Here is a 21,417-nt window from a genome sequence, read left to right as displayed (position 1 = left end):
TGAGACCACCTGCTAATATTATGTCCTGTAGGTTTTTTTACATTACCAACACATGATTTTTTTAAGTAAGCCAATACAGTAAGGAAACTTTTTTATTAGCTTACCTGGTTATAGAAGTAGAAGTGGGCAAAAAAGTGATTGTATCTCACCTACAGCCATACCACATTGGATACGCCCAATCTCGTCTGATCTTGGAAGCTAAGCAGGGTGGGGCCTGGTTAGTACTTGGGTGGGAGACCACATGGGAACACCAGGTGCTGTAGGTTTTTTCCCATTACTGGCAAATTGTTTTTATTTTATAGCTATTTCAATTGGAAACTTTTTCTTTTTATGGCCAATACAGACAATTGGGAGAGGTCAAACAGACACAATAGCCATCACCTAAAGACTTACCACACTGTTTCGGCCCAATTCCAACTGCTTTTGGCAGCTAAATATTGTTTAGCCTCTTTAGTAGTTTAATTTGAGGCCACCTGCTAATATTATGTCCTGTAGATCTTTTTACATTACCAACACATGATTTTTTTCAGTAAGCCAATACAGTTAGCAAACTTTTTTATTAGCTTACCTGGTTATAGAAGTAGAAGAAGGCAAAAAAGTGACTGTATCTCACCTACAGCCATACCACATTGGATACGCCCAATCTCGTCTGATCTTGGAAGCTAAGCAGTGTTGGGCCTGGTTAGTACTTGGGTGGGAGACCACATGGGAACACCAGGTGCTGTAGGTTTTTTCCCATTACTGGCAAATTGTTTTTATTCTCTAGCTATTTAAATTGGAAACTTTTTCTTTTTATTGCCAATACAGACATTTGGGAGAGGTCAAACAGACACAATAGCCATCACCTAAAGACTTACCACACTGTTTCGGCCCAATTCCAACTGCTTTTGGCAGCTAAATAGTGTTGAGCCTCTTTAGTAGTTTAATTTGAGACCACCTGCTAATATTATGTCCTGTAGGTCTTTTTACATTACCAACACATGATTTTTTTCAGTAAGCCAATACAGTTAGCAAACTTTTTTATTAGCTTACCTGGTTATAGAAGTAGAAGAAGGCAAAAAAGTGTCTGTATCTCACCTACAGCCATACCACATTGGATACGCCCAATCTCGTCTGATCTTGGAAGCTAAGCAGTGTTGGGCCTGGTTAGTACTTGGGTGGGAGACCACATGGGAACACCATGTGCTGTAGGTTTTTTCCCATTACTGGCAAATTGTTTTTATTCTCTAGCTATTTAAATTGGAAACTTTTTCTTTTTATTGCCAATACAGACATTTGGGAGAGGTCAAACAGACACAATAGCCATCACCTAAAGACTTACCACACTGTTTCGGCCCAATTCCAACTGCTTTTGGCAGCTAAATAGTGTTGAGCCTCTTTAGTAGTTTAATTTGAGACCACTTGCTAATATTATGTCCTGTAGGTCTTTTTACATTAACAACACATGATTTTTTTTCAGTAAGCCAATACAGTTAGGAAACTTTTTTATTAGCTTACCTTTAGATAAAAGTAGAAGAGGCCAAAAAAGTGCTTGTATCACACGTACAGCCATACCACATTGGACACGCCCAATCTCGACTGATCTTGGTAGCTAAGCAGTGTTGGGCATGGTTAGTACTTGGGTGGGAGACCACATGGGAACATCAGGTGCTGTAGGTTTTTTCCCATTACTGGCAAATTGTGTTTATTCTCTAGCTATTTAAATTGGGAACTTTTTCTTTTTATTGCCAATACAGACATTTGGGAGAGGTCAAACAGACACAATAGCCATCACCTAAAGACTTACCACACTGTTTCGGCCCAATTCCAACTGCTTTTGGCAGTTAAATAGTGTTGAGCCTCTTTAGTAGTTTAATTTGAGACCACCTGCTAATATTATGTCCTGTAGTTCTTTTTATATTACCAACACATGATTTTTTTCAGTAAGCCAATACAGTTAGGAAACTTTTTTATTAGATTACCTTTAGATAGAAGTAGAAGAGGGCAAAAAATTGCCTGTATCTCACCTGCATCCATACCACATTGGATACGCCCAATCTCGTCTGATCTTGGAAGCTAAGCAGTGTTGGGCCTGGTTAGTACTTGGGTGGGAGACCACATGGGAACACCAGGTGCTGTAGGTTTTTTCCCATTACTGGCAAATTGTTTTTATTCTCTAGCTGTTTAAATTGGAAACTTTTTCTTTTTATTGCCAATACAGACATTTAAAGAGAGGTGAAACAGACACAATAGCCATCACCTAAAGACTTACCACACTTTTTCGGCCCAATTCCAACTGCTTTTGGCAGCTAAACAGTGTTGAGCCTCATTAGTGGTTTAATTTGAGACCACCTGCTAATATTATGTCCTGTAGGTCTTTTTACATTACCAACACATGATTTTTTTCAGTAAGCCATTAATGTTAGGAAACTTTTTTATTAGCTTGCCTGGTTATAGAAGTAGAAGAGGACAAAAAAGTGACTGTATCTCACCTACAGCCATACCACATTGGATACGCCTGATCTTGGAAGCTAAGCAGTGTTGGGCCTAGTTAGTACTTGGGTGGGAGACCACATGGGAACACCAGGTGCTGTAGGTTTTTTCCCATTACTGGCAAATTGTTTTTATTCTCTAGCTATTTAAATTGGACACTTTTTCTTTTTATTGCCAATACAGACATTTGGGAGAGGTCAAACAGACACAATAGCCATCACCTAAAGACTTACCACACTGTTTCGGCCCAATTACAACTGCTTTTGGCAGCTAAACAGTGTTGAGCCTCTTTAGTAGTTTAATTTGAGACCACCTGCTAATATTATGTCCTGTAGGTCTTTTTACATTATCAACACATGATTTTTTTCAGTAAGCCATTAATGTTAGGAAACTTTTTTATTAGCTTGCCTGGTTATAGAAGTAGAAGAGGACAAAAAAGTGACTGTATCTCACCTACAGCCATACCACATTGGATACGCCCAATCTCGTCTGATCTTGGAAGCTAAGCAGTGTTGGGCCTAGTTAGTACTTGGGTGGGAGACCACATGGGAACACCAGGTGCTGTAGGTTTTTTCCCATTATTGGCAAATTGTTTTTATTCTCTAGCTATTTAAATTGGACACTTTTTCTTTTTATTGCCAATACAGACATTTGGGAGAGGTCAAACAGACACAATAGCCATCACCTAAAGACTTACCACACTGTTTCGGCCCAATTACAACTGCTTTTGGCAGCTAAACAGTGTTGAGCCTCTTTAGTAGTTTAATTTGAGACCACCTGCTAATATTATGTCCTGTAGGTCTTTTTACATTACCAACACATGATTTTTTTAAGTAAGCCAATACAGTAAGGAAACTTTTTTATTAGCTTACCTGGTTATAGAAGTAGAAGTGGGCAAAAAAGTGATTGTATCTCACCTACAGCCATACCACATTGGATACGCCCAATCTCGTCTGATCTTGGAAGCTAAGCAGTGTGGGGCCTGGTTAGTACTTGGGTGGGAGACCACATGGGAACACCAGGTGCTGTAGGTTTTTTCCCATTACTGGCAAATTGTTTTTATTTTATAGCTATTTTAATTGGAAACTTTTTCTTTTTATGGCCAATACAGACAATTGGGAGAGGTCAAACAGACACAATAGCCATCACCTAAAGACTTACCACACTGTTTCGGCCCAATTCCAACTGCTTTTGGCAGCTAAATATTGTTTAGCCTCTTTAGTAGTTTAATTTGAGGCCACCTGCTAATATTATGTCCTGTAGATCTATTTACATTACCAACACATGATTTTTTTCAGTAAGCCAATACAGTTAGCAAACTTTTTTATTAGCTTACCTGGTTATAGAAGTAGAAGAAGGCAAAAAAGTGACTGTATCTCACCTACAGCCATACCACATTGGATATGCCCAATCTCGTCTGATCTTGGAAGCTAAGCAGTGTTGGGCCTGGTTAGTACTTGGGTGGGAGACCACATGGGAACACCAGGTGCTGTAGGTTTTTTCCCATTACTGGCAAATTGTTTTTATTCTCTAGCTATTTAAATTGGAAACTTTTTCTTTTTATTGCCAATACAGACATTTGGGAGAGGTCAAACAGACACAATAGCCATCACCTAAAGACTTACCACACTGTTTCGGCCCAATTCCAACTGCTTTTGGCAGCTAAATAGTGTTGAGCCTCTTTAGTAGTTTAATTTGAGACCACCTGCTAATATTATGTCCTGTAGGTCTTTTTACATTACCAACACATGATTTTTTTCAGTAAGCCAATACAGTTAGCAAACTTTTTTATTAGCTTACCTGGTTATAGAAGTAGAAGAAGGCAAAAAAGTGTCTGTATCTCACCTACAGCCATACCACATTGGATACGCCCAATCTCGTCTGATCTTGGAAGCTAAGCAGTGTTGGGCCTGGTTAGTACTTGGGTGGGAGACCACATGGGAACACCAGGTGCTGTAGGTTTTTTCCCATTACTGGCAAATTGTTTTTATTCTCTAGCTATTTAAATTGGAAACTTTTTCTTTTTATTGCCAATACAGACATTTGGGAGAGGTCAAACAGACACAATAGCCATCACCTAAAGAATTACCACACTGTTTTGGCCCAATTCCAACTGCTTTTGGAAGCTAAACAGTGTTGAGCTTCTTTAGTAGTTTAATTTGAGACCACCTGCTAATATTATGTCCTGTAGGTCTTTTTACATTACCAACACATGATTTTTTTCAGTAAGCCAATACAGTTAGCAAACTTTTTTATTAGCTTACCTGGTTATAGAAGTAGAAGAAGGCAAAAAAGTGTCTGTATCTCACCTACAGCCATACCACATTGGATACGCCCAATCTCGTCTGATCTTGGAAGCTAAGCAGTGTTGGGCCTGGTTAGTACTTGGGTGGGAGACCACATGGGAACACCAGGTGCTGTAGGTTTTTTCCCATTACTGGCAAATTGTTTTTATTCTCTAGCTATTTAAATTGGAAACTTTTTCTTTTTATTGCCAATACAGACATTTGGGAGAGGTCAAACAGACACAATAGCCATCACCTAAAGACTTACCACACTGTTTCGGCAAAATTACAACTGCTTTTGGCAGCTAAATAGTGTTGAGCCTCTTTAGTAGTTTAATTTGAGACCACCTGCTAATATTATGTCCTGTAGGTCTTTTTTACATTACCAACACATGATTTTTTTCAGTAAGCCAATACAGTTAGCAAACTTTTTTATTAGCTTACCTGGTTATAGAAGTAGAAGAAGGCAAAAAAGTGACTGTATCTCACCTACAGCCATACCACATTGGATACGCCCAATCTCGACTGATCTTGGAAGCTAAGCAGTGTTGGGCCTGGTTAGTACTTGGGTGGGAGACCACATGGGAACACCAGGTGCTGTAGGTTTTTTCCCATTACTGGCATATTGTTTTTATTCTCTAGCTATTTAAATTGGAAACGTTTTCTTTTTATTGCCAATACAGACATTTGGGAGAGGTCAAACAGACACAATAGCCATCACCTAAAGACTTACCACACTATTTCGGCCCAATTACAACTGCTTTTGGCAGCTAAACAGTGTTGAGCTTCTTTAGTAGTTTAATTTGAGACCACCTGCTAATATTATGTCCTGTAGGTCTTTTTACATTACCAACACATGATTTTTTTTAGTAAGCCAATAATGTTAGGAAACTTTTTTATTAGCTTACCTGGTTATAGAAGTAGAAGAGGACAAAAAAGTGACTGTATCTCACCTACAGCCATACCACACCTACAGCCATACCACATTGGATACGCCCAATCTCGTCTGATCTTGGAAGCTAAGCAGTGTTGGGCCTAGTTAGTACTTGGGTGGGAGACCACATGGGAACACCAGGTGCTGTAGGTTTTTTCCCATTACTGGCAAATTGTTTTTATTCTCTAGCTATTTAAATTGGACCCTTTTTCTTTTTATTGCCAATACAGACATTTGGGAGAGGTCAAACAGACACAATAGCCATCACCTAAAGACTTACCACACTGTTTCTGCCCAATTCCAACTGCTTTTGGCAGCTAAATATTGTTTAGCCTCTTTAGTAGTTTAATTTGAGGCCACCTGCTAATATTATGTCCTGTAGATCTTTTTACATTACCAACACATGATTTTTTTCAGTAAGCCAATACAGTTAGCAAACTTTTTTATTAGCTTACCTGGTTATAGAAGTAGAAGAAGGCAAAAAAGTGACTGTATCTCACCTACAGCCATACCGCATTGGATACGCCCAATCTCGTCTGATCTTGAAAGCTAAGCAGTGTTGGGCCTGGTAAGTACTTGGGTGGGAGACCACATGGGAACACCAGGTGCTGTAGGTTTTTTCCCATTACTGGCAAATTGTTTTTATTCTCTAGCTATTTAAATTGGAAACTTTTTCTTTTTATTGCCAATACAGACATTTGGGAGAGGTCAAACAGACACAATAGCCATCACCTAAAGACTTACCACACTGTTTCGGCCCAATTCCAACTGCTTTTGGCAGCTAAATAGTGTTGAGCCTCTTTAGTAGTTTAATTTGAGACCACTTGCTAATATTATGTCCTGTAGGTCTTTTTACATTACCAACACATGATTTTTTTCAGTAAGCCAGTACAGTTAGCAAACTTTTTTATTAGCTTACCTGGTTATAGAAGTAGAAGAAGGCAAAAAAGTGACTGCATCTCACCTACAGCCATACCACATTGGATACGCCCAATCTCGTCTGATCTTGGAAGCTAAGCAGTGTTGGGCCTAGTTAGTACTTGGGTGGGAGACCACATGGGAACACCAGGTGCTGTAGGTTTTTTCCCATTACTGGAAAATTGTTTTTATTCTCTAGCTATTTAAATTGGACACTTTTTCTTTTTATTGCCAATACAGACATTTGGGAGAGGTCAAACAGACACAATAGCCATCACCTAAAGACTTACCACACTGTTTCGGCCCAATTCCAACTGCTTTTGGCAGCTAAATATTGTTTAGCCTCTTTAGTAGTTTAATTTGAGGCCACCTGCTAATATTATGTCCTGTAGGTCTTTTTACATTACCAACACATGATTTTTTTAAGTAAGCCAATACAGTTAGGAAACTTTTTTATTAGCTTACCTGGTTATAGAAGTAGAAGAGGGCAAAAAAGTGATTGTATCTCACCTACAGCCATACCACATTGGATACGCCCAATCTCGTCTGATCTTGGAAGCTAAACAGTGAGGGGCCTGGTTAGTACTTGGGTGGGAGACCACATGGGAACACCAGGTGCTGTAGGTTTTTTCCCATTACTGGCAAATTGTTTTTATTCTATAGCTATTTAAATTGGAAACTTTTTCTTTTTATTTACAATACAGACAATTGGGAGAGGTCAAACAGACACAATAGCCATCACCTAAAGACTTACCACACTGTTTCGGCCCAATTCCAACTGCTTTTGGCAGCTAAATATTGTTTAGCCTCTTTAGTAGTTTAATTTGAGGCCACCTGCTAATATTATGTCCTGTAGATCTTTTTACATTACCAACACATGATTTTTTTCAGTAAGCCAATACAGTTAGCAAACTTTTTTATTAGCTTACCTGGTTATAGAAGTAGAAGAAGGCAAAAAAGTGACTGTATCTCACCTACAGCCATACCACATTGGATACGCCCAATCTCGTCTGATCTTGGAAGCTAAGCAGTGTTGGGCCTGGTTAGTACTCGGGTGGGAGACCACATGGGAACACCAGGTGCTGTAGGTTTTTTCCCATTACTGGCAAATTGTTTTTATTCTCTAGCTATTTAAATTGGAAACTTTTTCTTTTTATTGCCAATACAGACATTTGGGAGAGGTCAAACAGACACAATAGCCATCACCTAAAGACTTACCACACTGTTTCGGCCCAATTCCAACTGCTTTTGGCAGCTAAACAGTGTTGAGCTTCTTTAGTAGTTTAATTTGAGACCACCTGCTAATATTATGTCCTGTAGGTCTTTTTACATTACCAACACATGATTTTTTTCAGTAAGCCAATAATGTTAGGACACTTTTTTATTAGCTTACCTGGTTATAGAAGTAGAAGAGGACAAAAAAGTGACTGTATCTCACCTACAGCCATACCACATTGGATACGACCAATCTCGTCTGATCTTGGAAGCTAAGCAGTGTTGGGCCTAGTTAGTACTTGGGTGGGAGACCACATGGGAACACCAGGTGCTGTAGGTTTTTTCCCATTACTGGCAAATTGTTTTTATTCTCTAGCTATTTAAATTGGACACTTTTTCTTTTTATTGCCAATACAGACATTTGGGAGAGGTCAAACAGACACAATAGCCATCACCTAAAAACTTACCACACTGTTTCTGCCCAATTACAACTGCTTTTGGCAGCTAAACAGTGTTGAGCCTCTTTAGTAGTTTAATTTGAGACCACCTGCTAATATTATGTCCTGTAGGTCTTTTTACATTACCAACACATGATTTTTTTAAGTAAGCCAATACAGTTAGGAAACTTTTTTATTAGCTTACCTGGTTATAGAAGTAGAAGAGGGCAAAAAAGTGATTGTATCTCACCTACAGCCATACCACATTGGATATGCCCAATCTCGTCTGATCTTGGAAGCTAAGCAGTGTGGGGCCTGGTTAGTACTTGGGTGGGAGACCACATGGGAACACCAGGTGCTGTAGGTTTTTTCCCATTACTGGCAAATTGTTTTTATTCTATAGCTATTTAAATTGGAAACTTTTTCTTTTTATTGCCAATACAGACAATTGGGAGAGGTCAAACAGACACAATAGCCATCACCTAAAGACTTACCACACTGTTTCGGCCCAATTCCAACTGCTTTTGGCAGCTAAATATTGTTTAGCCTCTTTAGTAGTTTAATTTGAGGCCACCTGCTAATATTATGTCCTGTAGATCTTTTTACATTACCAACACATGATTTTTTTCAGTAAGCCAATACATTTAGCAAACTTTTTTATTAGCTTACCTGGTTATAGAAGTAGAAGAAGGCAAAAAAGTGACTGTATCTCACCTACAGCCATACCACATTGGATACGCCCAATCTCGTCTGATCTTGGAAGCGAAGCAGTGTTGGGCATGGTTAGTACATGGTTGGGAGACCACATGGGAACACCAGGTGCTGTAGGTTTTTTCCCATTACTGGCAAATTGTTTTTATTCTCTAGCTATTTAAATTGGAAACTTTTTCTTTTTATTGCCAATACAGACATTTGGGAGAAATCAAACAGACACAATAGCCATCACCTAAAGACTTACCACACTGTTTCGGCCCAATTACAACTGCTTTTGGCAGCTAAATAGTGTTGAGCCTCTTTAGTAGTTTAATTTGAGACCACCTGCTAATATTATGTCCTCTAGGTCTTTTTACATTACCAACACATGATTTTTTTCAGTAAGCCAATACAGTTAGCAAACTTTTTTATTAGCTTACCTGGTTATAGAAGTAGAAGAAGGCAAAAAAGTGACTGTATCTCACCTACAGCCATACCACATTGGATACGCCCAATCTCGACTGATCTTGGAAGCTAAGCAGTGTTGGGCCTAGTTAGTACTTGGGTGGGAGACCACATGGGAACACCAGGTGCTGTAGGTTTTTTCCCATTACTGGCAAATTGTTTTTATTCTCTAGCTATTTAAATTGGAAACTTTTTCTTTTTATTGCCAATACAGACATTTGGGAGAGGTCAAACAGACACAATAGCCATCACCTAAAGAATTACCACACTGTTTTGGCCCAATTCCAACTGCTTTTGGAAGCTAAACAGTGTTGAGCTTCTTTAGTAGTTTAATTTGAGACCACCTGCTAATATTATGTCCTGTAGGTCTTTTTACATTACCAACACATGATTTTTTTCAGTAAGCCAATACAGTTAGCAAACTTTTTTATTAGCTTACCTGGTTATAGAAGTAGAAGAGGACAAAAAAGTGACTGTATCTCACCTACAGCCCTACCACATTGGATACGACCAATCTCGTCTGATCTTGGAAGCTAAGCAGTGTTGGGCCTAGTTAGTACTTGGGTGGGAGACCACATGGGAACACCAGGTGCTGTAGGTTTTTTCCCATTACTGGCAAATTGTTTTTATTCTCTAGCTATTTAAATTGGACACTTTTTCTTTTTATTGCCAATACAGACATTTGGGAGAGGTCAAACAGACACAATAGCCATCACCTAAAAACTTACCACACTGTTTCGGCCCAATTACAACTGCTTTTGGCAGCTAAACAGTGTTGAGCCTCTTTAGTAGTTTAATTTGAGACCACCTGCTAATATTATGTCCTGTAGGTCTTTTTACATTACCAACACATGATTTTTTTAAGTAAGCCAATACAGTTAGGAAACTTTTTTATTAGCTTACCTGGTTATAGAAGTAGAAGAGGGCAAAAAAGTGATTGTATCTCACCTACAGCCATACCACATTGGATATGCCCAATCTCGTCTGATCTTGGAAGCTAAGCAGTGTGGGGCCTGGTTAGTACTTGGGTGGGAGACCACATGGGAACACCAGGTGCTGTAGGTTTTTTCCCATTACTGGCAAATTGTTTTTATTCTATAGCTATTTAAATTGGAAACTTTTTCTTTTTATTGCCAATACAGACAATTGGGAGAGGTCAAACAGACACAATAGCCATCACCTAAAGACTTACCACACTGTTTCGGCCCAATTCCAACTGCTTTTGGCAGCTAAATATTGTTTAGCCTCTTTAGTAGTTTAATTTGAGGCCACCTGCTAATATTATGTCCTGTAGATCTTTTTACATTACCAACACATGATTTTTTTCAGTAAGCCAATACATTTAGCAAACTTTTTTATTAGCTTACCTGGTTATAGAAGTAGAAGAAGGCAAAAAAGTGACTGTATCTCACCTACAGCCATACCACATTGGATACGCCCAATCTCGTCTGATCTTGGAAGCGAAGCAGTGTTGGGCATGGTTAGTACATGGTTGGGAGACCACATGGGAACACCAGGTGCTGTAGGTTTTTTCCCATTACTGGCAAATTGTTTTTATTCTCTAGCTATTTAAATTGGAAACTTTTTCTTTTTATTGCCAATACAGACATTTGGGAGAGGTCAAACAGACACAATAGCCATCACCTAAAGACTTACCACACTGTTTCGGCCCAATTCCAACTGCTTTTGGCAGCTAAACAGTGTTGAGCTTCTTTAGTAGTTTAATTTGAGACCACCTGCTAATATTATGTCCTGTAGGTCTTTTTACATTACCAACACATGATTTTTTTCAGTAAGCCAATAATGTTAGGAAACTTTTTTATTAGCTTACCTGGTTATAGAAGAAGACTGTATCTCACCTACAGCCATACCACATTGGATACGCCCAATCTCGTCTGATCTTGGAAGCTAAGCAGTGTTGAGCCTAGTTAGTACTTGGGTGGGAGACCACATGGGAACACCAGGTGCTGTAGGTTTTTTCCCATTACTGGAAAATTGTTTTTATTCTCTAGCTATTTAAATTGGACACTTTTTCTTTTTATTGCCAATACAGACATTTGGGAGAGGTCAAACAGACACAATAGCCATCACCTAAAGACTTACCACACTGTTTTGGCCCAATTACAACTGCTTTTGGCAGCTAAACAGTGTTGAGCCTCTTTAGTAGTTTAATTTGAGACCACCTGCTAATATTATGTCCTGTAGGTCTTTTTACATTACCAACACATGATTTTTTTAAGTAAGCCAATACAGTTAGGAAACTTTTTTATTAGCTTACCTGGTTATAGAAGTAGAAGAGGGCAAAAAAGTGATTGTATCTCACCTACAGCCATACCACATTGGATACGCCCAATCTCGTCTGATCTTGGAAGCTAAACAGTGAGGGGCCTTGTTAGTACTTGGGTTGGAGACCACATGGGAACACCAGGTGCTGTAGGTTTTTTCCCATTACTGGCAAATTGTTTTTATTCTATAGCTATTTAAATTGGAAACTTTTTCTTTTTATTTCCAATACAGACAATTGGGAGAGGTCAAACAGACACAATAGCCATCACCTAAAGACTTACCACACTGTTTCGGCCCAATTCCAACTGCTTTTGGCAGCTAAATATTGTTTAGCCTCTTTAGTAGTTTAATTTGAGGCCACCTGCTAATATTATGTCCTGTAGATCTTTTTACATTACCAACACATGATTTTTTTCAGTAAGCCAGTACAGTTAGCAAACTTTTTTATTAGCTTACCTGGTTATAGAAGTAGAAGAAGGCAAAAAAGTGACTGCATCTCACCTACAGCCATACCACATTGGATACGCCCAATCTCGTCTGATCTTGGAAGCTAAGCAGTGTTGGGCCTAGTTAGTACTTGGGTGGGAGACCACATGGGAACACCAGGTGCTGTAGGTTTTTTCCCATTACTGGAAAATTGTTTTTATTCTCTAGCTATTTAAATTGGACACTTTTTCTTTTTATTGCCAATACAGACATTTGGGAGAGGTCAAACAGACACAATAGCCATCACCTAAAGACTTACCACACTGTTTCGGCCCAATTCCAACTGCTTTTGGCAGCTAAATATTGTTTAGCCTCTTTAGTAGTTTAATTTGAGGCCACCTGCTAATATTATGTCCTGTAGGTCTTTTTACATTACCAACACATGATTTTTTTAAGTAAGCCAATACAGTTAGGAAACTTTTTTATTAGCTTACCTGGTTATAGAAGTAGAAGAGGGCAAAAAAGTGATTGTATCTCACCTACAGCCATACCACATTGGATACGCCCAATCTCGTCTGATCTTGGAAGCTAAACAGTGAGGGGCCTGGTTAGTACTTGGGTGGGAGACCACATGGGAACACCAGGTGCTGTAGGTTTTTTCCCATTACTGGCAAATTGTTTTTATTCTATAGCTATTTAAATTGGAAACTTTTTCTTTTTATTTACAATACAGACAATTGGGAGAGGTCAAACAGACACAATAGCCATCACCTAAAGACTTACCACACTGTTTCGGCCCAATTCCAACTGCTTTTGGCAGCTAAATATTGTTTAGCCTCTTTAGTAGTTTAATTTGAGGCCACCTGCTAATATTATGTCCTGTAGATCTTTTTACATTACCAACACATGATTTTTTTCAGTAAGCCAATACAGTTAGCAAACTTTTTTATTAGCTTACCTGGTTATAGAAGTAGAAGAAGGCAAAAAAGTGACTGTATCTCACCTACAGCCATACCACATTGGATACGCCCAATCTCGTCTGATCTTGGAAGCTAAGCAGTGTTGGGCCTGGTTAGTACTCGGGTGGGAGACCACATGGGAACACCAGGTGCTGTAGGTTTTTTCCCATTACTGGCAAATTGTTTTTATTCTCTAGCTATTTAAATTGGAAACTTTTTCTTTTTATTGCCAATACAGACATTTGGGAGAGGTCAAACAGACACAATAGCCATCACCTAAAGACTTACCACACTGTTTCGGCCCAATTCCAACTGCTTTTGGCAGCTAAACAGTGTTGAGCTTCTTTAGTAGTTTAATTTGAGACCACCTGCTAATATTATGTCCTGTAGGTCTTTTTACATTACCAACACATGATTTTTTTCAGTAAGCCAATAATGTTAGGACACTTTTTTATTAGCTTACCTGGTTATAGAAGTAGAAGAGGACAAAAAAGTGACTGTATCTCACCTACAGCCATACCACATTGGATACGACCAATCTCGTCTGATCTTGGAAGCTAAGCAGTGTTGGGCCTAGTTAGTACTTGGGTGGGAGACCACATGGGAACACCAGGTGCTGTAGGTTTTTTCCCATTACTGGCAAATTGTTTTTATTCTCTAGCTATTTAAATTGGACACTTTTTCTTTTTATTGCCAATACAGACATTTGGGAGAGGTCAAACAGACACAATAGCCATCACCTAAAAACTTACCACACTGTTTCTGCCCAATTACAACTGCTTTTGGCAGCTAAACAGTGTTGAGCCTCTTTAGTAGTTTAATTTGAGACCACCTGCTAATATTATGTCCTGTAGGTCTTTTTACATTACCAACACATGATTTTTTTAAGTAAGCCAATACAGTTAGGAAACTTTTTTATTAGCTTACCTGGTTATAGAAGTAGAAGAGGGCAAAAAAGTGATTGTATCTCACCTACAGCCATACCACATTGGATATGCCCAATCTCGTCTGATCTTGGAAGCTAAGCAGTGTGGGGCCTGGTTAGTACTTGGGTGGGAGACCACATGGGAACACCAGGTGCTGTAGGTTTTTTCCCATTACTGGCAAATTGTTTTTATTCTATAGCTATTTAAATTGGAAACTTTTTCTTTTTATTGCCAATACAGACAATTGGGAGAGGTCAAACAGACACAATAGCCATCACCTAAAGACTTACCACACTGTTTCGGCCCAATTCCAACTGCTTTTGGCAGCTAAATATTGTTTAGCCTCTTTAGTAGTTTAATTTGAGGCCACCTGCTAATATTATGTCCTGTAGATCTTTTTACATTACCAACACATGATTTTTTTCAGTAAGCCAATACATTTAGCAAACTTTTTTATTAGCTTACCTGGTTATAGAAGTAGAAGAAGGCAAAAAAGTGACTGTATCTCACCTACAGCCATACCACATTGGATACGCCCAATCTCGTCTGATCTTGGAAGCGAAGCAGTGTTGGGCATGGTTAGTACATGGTTGGGAGACCACATGGGAACACCAGGTGCTGTAGGTTTTTTCCCATTACTGGCAAATTGTTTTTATTCTCTAGCTATTTAAATTGGAAACTTTTTCTTTTTATTGCCAATACAGACATTTGGGAGAAATCAAACAGACACAATAGCCATCACCTAAAGACTTACCACACTGTTTCGGCCCAATTACAACTGCTTTTGGCAGCTAAATAGTGTTGAGCCTCTTTAGTAGTTTAATTTGAGACCACCTGCTAATATTATGTCCTCTAGGTCTTTTTACATTACCAACACATGATTTTTTTCAGTAAGCCAATACAGTTAGCAAACTTTTTTATTAGCTTACCTGGTTATAGAAGTAGAAGAAGGCAAAAAAGTGACTGTATCTCACCTACAGCCATACCACATTGGATACGCCCAATCTCGACTGATCTTGGAAGCTAAGCAGTGTTGGGCCTAGTTAGTACTTGGGTGGGAGACCACATGGGAACACCAGGTGCTGTAGGTTTTTTCCCATTACTGGCAAATTGTTTTTATTCTCTAGCTATTTAAATTGGAAACTTTTTCTTTTTATTGCCAATACAGACATTTGGGAGAGGTCAAACAGACACAATAGCCATCACCTAAAGAATTACCACACTGTTTTGGCCCAATTCCAACTGCTTTTGGAAGCTAAACAGTGTTGAGCTTCTTTAGTAGTTTAATTTGAGACCACCTGCTAATATTATGTCCTGTAGGTCTTTTTACATTACCAACACATGATTTTTTTCAGTAAGCCAATACAGTTAGCAAACTTTTTTATTAGCTTACCTGGTTATAGAAGTAGAAGAGGACAAAAAAGTGACTGTATCTCACCTACAGCCATACCACATTGGATACGACCAATCTCGTCTGATCTTGGAAGCTAAGCAGTGTTGGGCCTAGTTAGTACTTGGGTGGGAGACCACATGGGAACACCAGGTGCTGTAGGTTTTTTCCCATTACTGGCAAATTGTTTTTATTCTCTAGCTATTTAAATTGGACACTTTTTCTTTTTATTGCCAATACAGACATTTGGGAGAGGTCAAACAGACACAATAGCCATCACCTAAAAACTTACCACACTGTTTCGGCCCAATTACAACTGCTTTTGGCAGCTAAACAGTGTTGAGCCTCTTTAGTAGTTTAATTTGAGACCACCTGCTAATATTATGTCCTGTAGGTCTTTTTACATTACCAACACATGATTTTTTTAAGTAAGCCAATACAGTTAGGAAACTTTTTTATTAGCTTACCTGGTTATAGAAGTAGAAGAGGGCAAAAAAGTGATTGTATCTCACCTACAGCCATACCACATTGGATATGCCCAATCTCGTCTGATCTTGGAAGCTAAGCAGTGTGGGGCCTGGTTAGTACTTGGGTGGGAGACCACATGGGAACACCAGGTGCTGTAGGTTTTTTCCCATTACTGGCAAATTGTTTTTATTCTATAGCTATTTAAATTGGAAACTTTTTCTTTTTATTGCCAATACAGACAATTGGGAGAGGTCAAACAGACACAATAGCCATCACCTAAAGACTTACCACACTGTTTCGGCCCAATTCCAACTGCTTTTGGCAGCTAAATATTGTTTAGCCTCTTTAGTAGTTTAATTTGAGGCCACCTGCTAATATTATGTCCTGTAGATCTTTTTACATTACCAACACATGATTTTTTTCAGTAAGCCAATACATTTAGCAAACTTTTTTATTAGCTTACCTGGTTATAGAAGTAGAAGAAGGCAAAAAAGTGACTGTATCTCACCTACAGCCATACCACATTGGATACGCCCAATCTCGTCTGATCTTGGAAGCGAAGCAGTGTTGGGCATGGTTAGTACATGGTTGGGAGACCACATGGGAACACCAGGTGCTGTAGGTTTTTTCCCATTACTGGCAAATTGTTTTTATTCTCTAGCTATTTAAATTGGAAACTTTTTCTTTTTATTGCCAATACAGACATTTGGGAGAGGTCAAACAGACACAATAGCCATCACCTAAAGACTTACCACACTGTTTCGGCCCAATTCCAACTGCTTTTGGCAGCTAAACAGTGTTGAGCTTCTTTAGTAGTTTAATTTGAGACCACCTGCTAATATTATGTCCTGTAGGTCTTTTTACATTACCAACACATGATTTTTTTCAGTAAGCCAATAATGTTAGGAAACTTTTTTATTAGCTTACCTGGTTATAGAAGAAGACTGTATCTCACCTACAGCCATACCACATTGGATACGCCCAATCTCGTCTGATCTTGGAAGCTAAGCAGTGTTGAGCCTAGTTAGTACTTGGGTGGGAGACCACATGGGAACACCAGGTGCTGTAGGTTTTTTCCCATTACTGGAAAATTGTTTTTATTCTCTAGCTATTTAAATTGGACACTTTTTCTTTTTATTGCCAATACAGACATTTGGGAGAGGTCAAACAGACACAATAGCCATCACCTAAAGACTTACCACACTGTTTTGGCCCAATTACAACTGCTTTTGGCAGCTAAACAGTGTTGAGCCTCTTTAGTAGTTTAATTTGAGACCACCTGCTAATATTATGTCCTGTAGGTCTTTTTACATTACCAACACATGATTTTTTTAAGTAAGCCAATACAGTTAGGAAACTTTTTTATTAGCTTACCTGGTTATAGAAGTAGAAGAGGGCAAAAAAGTGATTGTATCTCACCTACAGCCATACCACATTGGATACGCCCAATCTCGTCTGATCTTGGAAGCTAAACAGTGAGGGGCCTTGTTAGTACTTGGGTTGGAGACCACATGGGAACACCAGGTGCTGTAGGTTTTTTCCCATTACTGGCAAATTGTTTTTATTCTATAGCTATTTAAATTGGAAACTTTTTCTTTTTATTTCCAATACAGACAATTGGGAGAGGTCAAACAGACACAATAGCCATCACCTAAAGACTTACCACACTGTTTCGGCCCAATTCCAACTGCTTTTGGCAGCTAAATATTGTTTAGCCTCTTTAGTAGTTTAATTTGAGGCCACCTGCTAATATTATGTCCTGTAGATCTTTTTACATTACCAACACATGATTTTTTTCAGTAAGCCAATACAGTTAGCAAACTTTTTTATTAGCTTACCTGGTTATAGAAGTAGAAGAAGGCAAAAAAGTGACTGTATCTCACCTACAGCCATACCACATTGGATACGCCCAATCTCGTCTGATCTTGGAAGCTAAGCAGTGTTGGGCCTGGTTAGTACTTGGGTGGGAGACCACATGGGAACACCAGGTGCTGTAGGTTTTTTCCCATTACTGCCAAATTGTTTTTATTCTCTAGCTATTTAAATTGGAAACTTTTTCTTTTTATTGCCAATACAGACATTTGGGAGAGGTCAAACAGACACAATAGCCATCACCTAAAGACTTACCACACTGTTTCGGCCCAATTCCAACTGCTTTTGGCAGCTAAACAGTGTTGAGCTTCTTTAGTAGTTTAATTTGAGACCACCTGCTAATATTATGTCCTGTAGGTCTTTTTACATTACCAACACATGATTTTTTTCAGTAAGCCAATAATGTTAGGAAACTTTTTTATTAGCTTACCTGGTTATAGAAGTAGAAGAGGACAAAAAAGTGACTGTATCTCACCTACAGCCATACAACATTGGCTACGTCCAATCTCGTCTGATCTTGGAAGCTAAGCAGTGTTGGGCCTAGTTAGTACTTGGGTGGGAGACCACATGGGAACACCAGGTGCTGTAGGTTTTTTCCCATTACTGGCAAATTGTTTTTATTCTCTAGCTATTTAAATTGGATACTTTTTCTTTTTATTGCCAATACAGACATTTGGGAGAGGTCAAACAGACACAATAGCCATCACCTAAAAACTTACCACACTGTTTCGGCCCAATTACAACTGCTTTTGGCAGCTAAACAGTGTTGAGCCTCTTTAGTAGTTTAATTTGAGACCACCTGCTAATATTATGTCCTGTAGGTCTTTTTACATTACCAACACATGATTTTTTTAAGTAAGCCAATACAGTTAGGAAACTTTTTTATTAGCTTACCTGGTTATAGAAGTAGAAGAGGGCAAAAAAGTGATTGTATCTCACCTACAGCCATACCACATTGGATACGCCCAATCTCGTCTGATCTTGGAAACTAAGCAGTGTGGGGCCTGGTTAGTACTTGGGTGGGAGACCACATGGGAACACCAGGTGCTGTAGGTTTTTTCCCATTACTGGCAAATTGTTTTTATTCTATAGCTATTTAAATTGGAAACTTTTTCTTTTTATTGCCAATACAGACAATTGGGAGAGGTCAAACAGACACAATAGCCATCACCTAAAGACTTACCACACTGTTTCGGCCCAATTCCAACTGCTTTTGGCAGCTAAATATTGTTTAGCCTCTTTAGTAGTTTAATTTGAGGCCACCTGCTAATATTATGTCCTGTAGATCTTTTTACATTACCAACACATGATTTTGTTCAGTAAGCCAATACATTTAGCAAACTTTTTTATTAGCTTACCTGGTTATAGAAGTAGAAGAAGGCAAAAAAGTGACTGTATCTCACCTACAGCCATACCACATTGGATACGCCCAATCTCGTCTGATCTTGGAAGCGAAGCAGTGTTGGGCATGGTTAGTACATGGTTGGGAGACCACATGGGAACACCAGGTGCTGTAGGTTTTTTCCCATTACTGGCAAATTGTTTTTATTCTCTAGCTATTTAAATTGGAAACTTTTTCTTTTTATTGCCAATACAGACATTTGGGAGAGGTCAAACAGACACAATAGCCATCACCTAAAGACTTACCACACTGTTTCGGCCCAATTCCAACTGCTTTTGGCAGCTAAATAGTGTTGAGCCTCTTTAGTAGTTTAATTTGAGACCACCTGCTAATATTATGTCCTGTAGGTCTTTTTACATTACCAACACATGATTTTTTTAAGTAAGCCAATACAGTTAGCAAACTTTTTTATTAGCTTACCTGGTTATAGAAGTAGAAGAAGGCAAAAAAGTGACTGTATCGCACCTACAGCCATACCACATTGGATACGCCCAATCTCGTCTGATCTTGGAAGCTAAGCAGTGTTGGGCCTGGTTAGTACTTGGGTGGGAGACCACATGGGAACACCAGGTTCTGTAGGTTTTTTCCCATTACTGGCAAATTGTTTTTATTCTCTAGCTATTTAAATTGGAAACTTTTTCTTTTTATTGCCAATACAGACATTTGGGAGAGGTCAAACAGACACAATAGCCATCACCTAAAGACTTACTACACTGTTTCGGCCCAATTCCAACTGCTTTTGGCAGCAAAACAGTGTTGAGCTTCTTTAGTAGTTTAATTTGAGACCACCTGCTAATATTATGTCCTGTAGGTCTTTTTACATTACCAACACATGATTTTTTTCAGTAAGCCAATAATGTTAGGAAACTTTTTTATTAGCTTACCTGGTTATAGAAGTAGAAGAGGACAAAAAAGTGACGGTATCTCACCTACAGCCATACCACATTGGATACGCCCAATCTCGTCTGATCTTGGAAGCTAAGCAGTGTGGGGCCTGGTTATTACTTGGGTGGGAGACCACATGGGAACACCAGGTGCTGTAGGTTTTTTCCCATTACTGGCAAATTGTTTTTATTCTATAGCTATTTAAATTGGAAACTTTTTTTTTTATTGCCAATACAGACATTTGGGATAGGTCAAACAGACACAATAGCCATCACCTAAAGGCTTACCACACTGTTTCGGCCCAATTCCAACTGCTTTTGGCAGCTAAATATTGTTTAGCCTCTTTAGTAGTTTAATTTGAGGCCACCTGCTAATATTATGTCCTGTAGATCTTTTTACATTACCAACACATGATTTTTTTCAGTAGGCCAATACATTTAGCAAACTTTTTTATTAGCTTACCTGGTTATAGAAGTAGAAGAAGGCAAAAAAGTGACTGTATCTCACCTACAGCCATACCACATTGGATACGCCCAATCTCGTCTGATCTTGGAAGCGAAGCAGTGTTGGGCATGGTTAGTACATGGTTGGGAGACCACATGGGAACACCAGGTGCTGTAGGTTTTTTCCCATTACTGGCAAATTGTTTTTATTCTCTAGCTATTTAAATTGGAAACTTTTTCTTTTTATTGCCAATACAGACATTTGGGAGAGGTCAAACAGACACAATAGCCATCACCTAAAGACTTACCACACTGTTTCGGCCCAATTCCAACTGCTTTTGGCAGCTAAATAGTGTTGAGCCTCTTTAGTAGTTTAATTTGAGACCACCTGCTAATATTATGTCCTGTAGGTCTTTTTACATTACCAACACATGATTTTTTTCAGTAAGCCAATACAGTTAGCAAACTTTTTTATTAGCTTACCTGGTTATAGAAGTAGAAGAAGGCAAAAAAGTGACTGTGTCTCACCTACAGCCATACCACATTGGATACGCCCAATCTTGTCTTATCTTGGAAGCTAAGCATTGTTGGGCCTGGTTAGTACTTAGGTGGGAGACCACATGGGAACACCAGGTGCTGTAGGTTTTTTCCCATTACTGGCAAATTGTTTTTATTCTCTAGCTATTTAAATTGGAAACTTTTTCTTTTTATTGCCAATACAGACATTTGGGAGAGGTCATACAGACACAATAGCCATCACCTAAAGACTTACCACACTGTTTCGGCCCAATTCCAACTGCTTTTGGCAGCTAAATATTGTTTAGCCTCTTTAGTAGTTTAATTTGAGGCCACCTGCTAATATTATGTCCTGTAGATCTTTTTACATTACCAACACATGATTTTTTTCAGTAAGCCAATACAGTTAGCAAACTTTTTTATTA

The 21,417-nt window shown here is 38.8% G+C and overlaps 41 non-coding genes and 5 pseudogenes across 41 annotated transcripts; all 46 read left to right on the top strand.

Moving 5' to 3' along the window:
* Positions 1-147: 147 nt before the first annotated feature.
* Positions 148-266, top strand: LOC146054031 (5S ribosomal RNA). The gene has a single exon (XR_014468019.1). It is a non-coding gene; the product is annotated as a 5S ribosomal RNA (ribosomal RNA).
* A 345-nt stretch (positions 267-611) lies between these two features.
* LOC146054215 (5S ribosomal RNA) lies at positions 612-730 on the top strand. The gene has a single exon (XR_014468159.1). It is a non-coding gene; the product is annotated as a 5S ribosomal RNA (ribosomal RNA).
* Positions 731-1,075: 345 nt separating this feature from the next.
* On the top strand, positions 1,076-1,194 carry LOC146054033 (5S ribosomal RNA). Its single transcript, XR_014468021.1, has one exon. It is a non-coding gene; the product is annotated as a 5S ribosomal RNA (ribosomal RNA).
* A 346-nt stretch (positions 1,195-1,540) lies between these two features.
* Positions 1,541-1,659, top strand: LOC146054200 (5S ribosomal RNA; annotated as a pseudogene).
* A 345-nt stretch (positions 1,660-2,004) lies between these two features.
* On the top strand, positions 2,005-2,123 carry LOC146054071 (5S ribosomal RNA). Its single transcript, XR_014468056.1, has one exon. It is a non-coding gene; the product is annotated as a 5S ribosomal RNA (ribosomal RNA).
* A 346-nt stretch (positions 2,124-2,469) lies between these two features.
* Positions 2,470-2,578, top strand: LOC146054224 (5S ribosomal RNA; annotated as a pseudogene).
* A 345-nt stretch (positions 2,579-2,923) lies between these two features.
* LOC146053944 (5S ribosomal RNA) lies at positions 2,924-3,042 on the top strand. The gene has a single exon (XR_014467940.1). It is a non-coding gene; the product is annotated as a 5S ribosomal RNA (ribosomal RNA).
* Positions 3,043-3,387: 345 nt separating this feature from the next.
* LOC146053866 (5S ribosomal RNA) lies at positions 3,388-3,506 on the top strand. Its single transcript, XR_014467869.1, has one exon. It is a non-coding gene; the product is annotated as a 5S ribosomal RNA (ribosomal RNA).
* Positions 3,507-3,851: 345 nt separating this feature from the next.
* LOC146053889 (5S ribosomal RNA) lies at positions 3,852-3,970 on the top strand. The gene has a single exon (XR_014467890.1). It is a non-coding gene; the product is annotated as a 5S ribosomal RNA (ribosomal RNA).
* Positions 3,971-4,315: 345 nt separating this feature from the next.
* Positions 4,316-4,434, top strand: LOC146054093 (5S ribosomal RNA). Its single transcript, XR_014468076.1, has one exon. It is a non-coding gene; the product is annotated as a 5S ribosomal RNA (ribosomal RNA).
* A 345-nt stretch (positions 4,435-4,779) lies between these two features.
* LOC146053971 (5S ribosomal RNA) lies at positions 4,780-4,898 on the top strand. Its single transcript, XR_014467965.1, has one exon. It is a non-coding gene; the product is annotated as a 5S ribosomal RNA (ribosomal RNA).
* Positions 4,899-5,244: 346 nt separating this feature from the next.
* Positions 5,245-5,363, top strand: LOC146053911 (5S ribosomal RNA). Its single transcript, XR_014467910.1, has one exon. It is a non-coding gene; the product is annotated as a 5S ribosomal RNA (ribosomal RNA).
* Positions 5,364-5,725: 362 nt separating this feature from the next.
* Positions 5,726-5,844, top strand: LOC146053943 (5S ribosomal RNA). The gene has a single exon (XR_014467939.1). It is a non-coding gene; the product is annotated as a 5S ribosomal RNA (ribosomal RNA).
* A 345-nt stretch (positions 5,845-6,189) lies between these two features.
* LOC146054018 (5S ribosomal RNA) lies at positions 6,190-6,308 on the top strand. The gene has a single exon (XR_014468008.1). It is a non-coding gene; the product is annotated as a 5S ribosomal RNA (ribosomal RNA).
* Positions 6,309-6,653: 345 nt separating this feature from the next.
* LOC146053941 (5S ribosomal RNA) lies at positions 6,654-6,772 on the top strand. The gene has a single exon (XR_014467938.1). It is a non-coding gene; the product is annotated as a 5S ribosomal RNA (ribosomal RNA).
* A 345-nt stretch (positions 6,773-7,117) lies between these two features.
* On the top strand, positions 7,118-7,236 carry LOC146054043 (5S ribosomal RNA). The gene has a single exon (XR_014468030.1). It is a non-coding gene; the product is annotated as a 5S ribosomal RNA (ribosomal RNA).
* Positions 7,237-7,581: 345 nt separating this feature from the next.
* Positions 7,582-7,700, top strand: LOC146053850 (5S ribosomal RNA). Its single transcript, XR_014467855.1, has one exon. It is a non-coding gene; the product is annotated as a 5S ribosomal RNA (ribosomal RNA).
* A 345-nt stretch (positions 7,701-8,045) lies between these two features.
* Positions 8,046-8,164, top strand: LOC146054114 (5S ribosomal RNA). The gene has a single exon (XR_014468095.1). It is a non-coding gene; the product is annotated as a 5S ribosomal RNA (ribosomal RNA).
* Positions 8,165-8,509: 345 nt separating this feature from the next.
* Positions 8,510-8,628, top strand: LOC146053921 (5S ribosomal RNA). The gene has a single exon (XR_014467919.1). It is a non-coding gene; the product is annotated as a 5S ribosomal RNA (ribosomal RNA).
* Positions 8,629-8,973: 345 nt separating this feature from the next.
* On the top strand, positions 8,974-9,092 carry LOC146054155 (5S ribosomal RNA). The gene has a single exon (XR_014468132.1). It is a non-coding gene; the product is annotated as a 5S ribosomal RNA (ribosomal RNA).
* Positions 9,093-9,437: 345 nt separating this feature from the next.
* LOC146054098 (5S ribosomal RNA) lies at positions 9,438-9,556 on the top strand. The gene has a single exon (XR_014468080.1). It is a non-coding gene; the product is annotated as a 5S ribosomal RNA (ribosomal RNA).
* Positions 9,557-9,901: 345 nt separating this feature from the next.
* On the top strand, positions 9,902-10,020 carry LOC146054146 (5S ribosomal RNA). The gene has a single exon (XR_014468124.1). It is a non-coding gene; the product is annotated as a 5S ribosomal RNA (ribosomal RNA).
* A 345-nt stretch (positions 10,021-10,365) lies between these two features.
* LOC146053919 (5S ribosomal RNA) lies at positions 10,366-10,484 on the top strand. The gene has a single exon (XR_014467918.1). It is a non-coding gene; the product is annotated as a 5S ribosomal RNA (ribosomal RNA).
* A 345-nt stretch (positions 10,485-10,829) lies between these two features.
* LOC146054154 (5S ribosomal RNA) lies at positions 10,830-10,948 on the top strand. The gene has a single exon (XR_014468131.1). It is a non-coding gene; the product is annotated as a 5S ribosomal RNA (ribosomal RNA).
* A 328-nt stretch (positions 10,949-11,276) lies between these two features.
* Positions 11,277-11,395, top strand: LOC146054128 (5S ribosomal RNA). The gene has a single exon (XR_014468108.1). It is a non-coding gene; the product is annotated as a 5S ribosomal RNA (ribosomal RNA).
* A 345-nt stretch (positions 11,396-11,740) lies between these two features.
* On the top strand, positions 11,741-11,859 carry LOC146054205 (5S ribosomal RNA; annotated as a pseudogene).
* A 345-nt stretch (positions 11,860-12,204) lies between these two features.
* Positions 12,205-12,323, top strand: LOC146053939 (5S ribosomal RNA). The gene has a single exon (XR_014467936.1). It is a non-coding gene; the product is annotated as a 5S ribosomal RNA (ribosomal RNA).
* A 345-nt stretch (positions 12,324-12,668) lies between these two features.
* Positions 12,669-12,787, top strand: LOC146054042 (5S ribosomal RNA). Its single transcript, XR_014468029.1, has one exon. It is a non-coding gene; the product is annotated as a 5S ribosomal RNA (ribosomal RNA).
* A 345-nt stretch (positions 12,788-13,132) lies between these two features.
* Positions 13,133-13,251, top strand: LOC146054252 (5S ribosomal RNA). The gene has a single exon (XR_014468175.1). It is a non-coding gene; the product is annotated as a 5S ribosomal RNA (ribosomal RNA).
* Positions 13,252-13,596: 345 nt separating this feature from the next.
* Positions 13,597-13,715, top strand: LOC146054113 (5S ribosomal RNA). The gene has a single exon (XR_014468094.1). It is a non-coding gene; the product is annotated as a 5S ribosomal RNA (ribosomal RNA).
* A 345-nt stretch (positions 13,716-14,060) lies between these two features.
* LOC146053918 (5S ribosomal RNA) lies at positions 14,061-14,179 on the top strand. Its single transcript, XR_014467917.1, has one exon. It is a non-coding gene; the product is annotated as a 5S ribosomal RNA (ribosomal RNA).
* Positions 14,180-14,524: 345 nt separating this feature from the next.
* LOC146054153 (5S ribosomal RNA) lies at positions 14,525-14,643 on the top strand. The gene has a single exon (XR_014468130.1). It is a non-coding gene; the product is annotated as a 5S ribosomal RNA (ribosomal RNA).
* A 345-nt stretch (positions 14,644-14,988) lies between these two features.
* LOC146054097 (5S ribosomal RNA) lies at positions 14,989-15,107 on the top strand. Its single transcript, XR_014468079.1, has one exon. It is a non-coding gene; the product is annotated as a 5S ribosomal RNA (ribosomal RNA).
* A 345-nt stretch (positions 15,108-15,452) lies between these two features.
* LOC146054111 (5S ribosomal RNA) lies at positions 15,453-15,571 on the top strand. The gene has a single exon (XR_014468092.1). It is a non-coding gene; the product is annotated as a 5S ribosomal RNA (ribosomal RNA).
* Positions 15,572-15,916: 345 nt separating this feature from the next.
* On the top strand, positions 15,917-16,035 carry LOC146053917 (5S ribosomal RNA). Its single transcript, XR_014467916.1, has one exon. It is a non-coding gene; the product is annotated as a 5S ribosomal RNA (ribosomal RNA).
* A 345-nt stretch (positions 16,036-16,380) lies between these two features.
* LOC146054152 (5S ribosomal RNA) lies at positions 16,381-16,499 on the top strand. The gene has a single exon (XR_014468129.1). It is a non-coding gene; the product is annotated as a 5S ribosomal RNA (ribosomal RNA).
* Positions 16,500-16,827: 328 nt separating this feature from the next.
* On the top strand, positions 16,828-16,946 carry LOC146054127 (5S ribosomal RNA). The gene has a single exon (XR_014468107.1). It is a non-coding gene; the product is annotated as a 5S ribosomal RNA (ribosomal RNA).
* Positions 16,947-17,291: 345 nt separating this feature from the next.
* On the top strand, positions 17,292-17,410 carry LOC146054204 (5S ribosomal RNA; annotated as a pseudogene).
* Positions 17,411-17,755: 345 nt separating this feature from the next.
* LOC146053849 (5S ribosomal RNA) lies at positions 17,756-17,874 on the top strand. The gene has a single exon (XR_014467854.1). It is a non-coding gene; the product is annotated as a 5S ribosomal RNA (ribosomal RNA).
* Positions 17,875-18,219: 345 nt separating this feature from the next.
* On the top strand, positions 18,220-18,338 carry LOC146054188 (5S ribosomal RNA; annotated as a pseudogene).
* Positions 18,339-18,683: 345 nt separating this feature from the next.
* On the top strand, positions 18,684-18,802 carry LOC146054070 (5S ribosomal RNA). Its single transcript, XR_014468055.1, has one exon. It is a non-coding gene; the product is annotated as a 5S ribosomal RNA (ribosomal RNA).
* Positions 18,803-19,147: 345 nt separating this feature from the next.
* On the top strand, positions 19,148-19,266 carry LOC146054150 (5S ribosomal RNA). Its single transcript, XR_014468128.1, has one exon. It is a non-coding gene; the product is annotated as a 5S ribosomal RNA (ribosomal RNA).
* Positions 19,267-19,611: 345 nt separating this feature from the next.
* Positions 19,612-19,730, top strand: LOC146054027 (5S ribosomal RNA). The gene has a single exon (XR_014468016.1). It is a non-coding gene; the product is annotated as a 5S ribosomal RNA (ribosomal RNA).
* Positions 19,731-20,075: 345 nt separating this feature from the next.
* On the top strand, positions 20,076-20,194 carry LOC146054076 (5S ribosomal RNA). Its single transcript, XR_014468060.1, has one exon. It is a non-coding gene; the product is annotated as a 5S ribosomal RNA (ribosomal RNA).
* Positions 20,195-20,538: 344 nt separating this feature from the next.
* LOC146054149 (5S ribosomal RNA) lies at positions 20,539-20,657 on the top strand. Its single transcript, XR_014468127.1, has one exon. It is a non-coding gene; the product is annotated as a 5S ribosomal RNA (ribosomal RNA).
* A 345-nt stretch (positions 20,658-21,002) lies between these two features.
* On the top strand, positions 21,003-21,121 carry LOC146054180 (5S ribosomal RNA). The gene has a single exon (XR_014468155.1). It is a non-coding gene; the product is annotated as a 5S ribosomal RNA (ribosomal RNA).
* The last annotated feature ends 296 nt before the right edge of the window (positions 21,122-21,417 follow it).

This window comes from Crinia signifera, unplaced genomic scaffold (genome assembly GCF_055691185.1).
Source record: "Crinia signifera unplaced genomic scaffold, ASM5569118v1 HAP2_SCAFFOLD_222, whole genome shotgun sequence".
Classification (NCBI taxonomy): Eukaryota; Metazoa; Chordata; class Amphibia; order Anura; family Myobatrachidae; genus Crinia; species Crinia signifera.
This window is presented reverse-complemented; position numbering and strand designations above follow the sequence as displayed.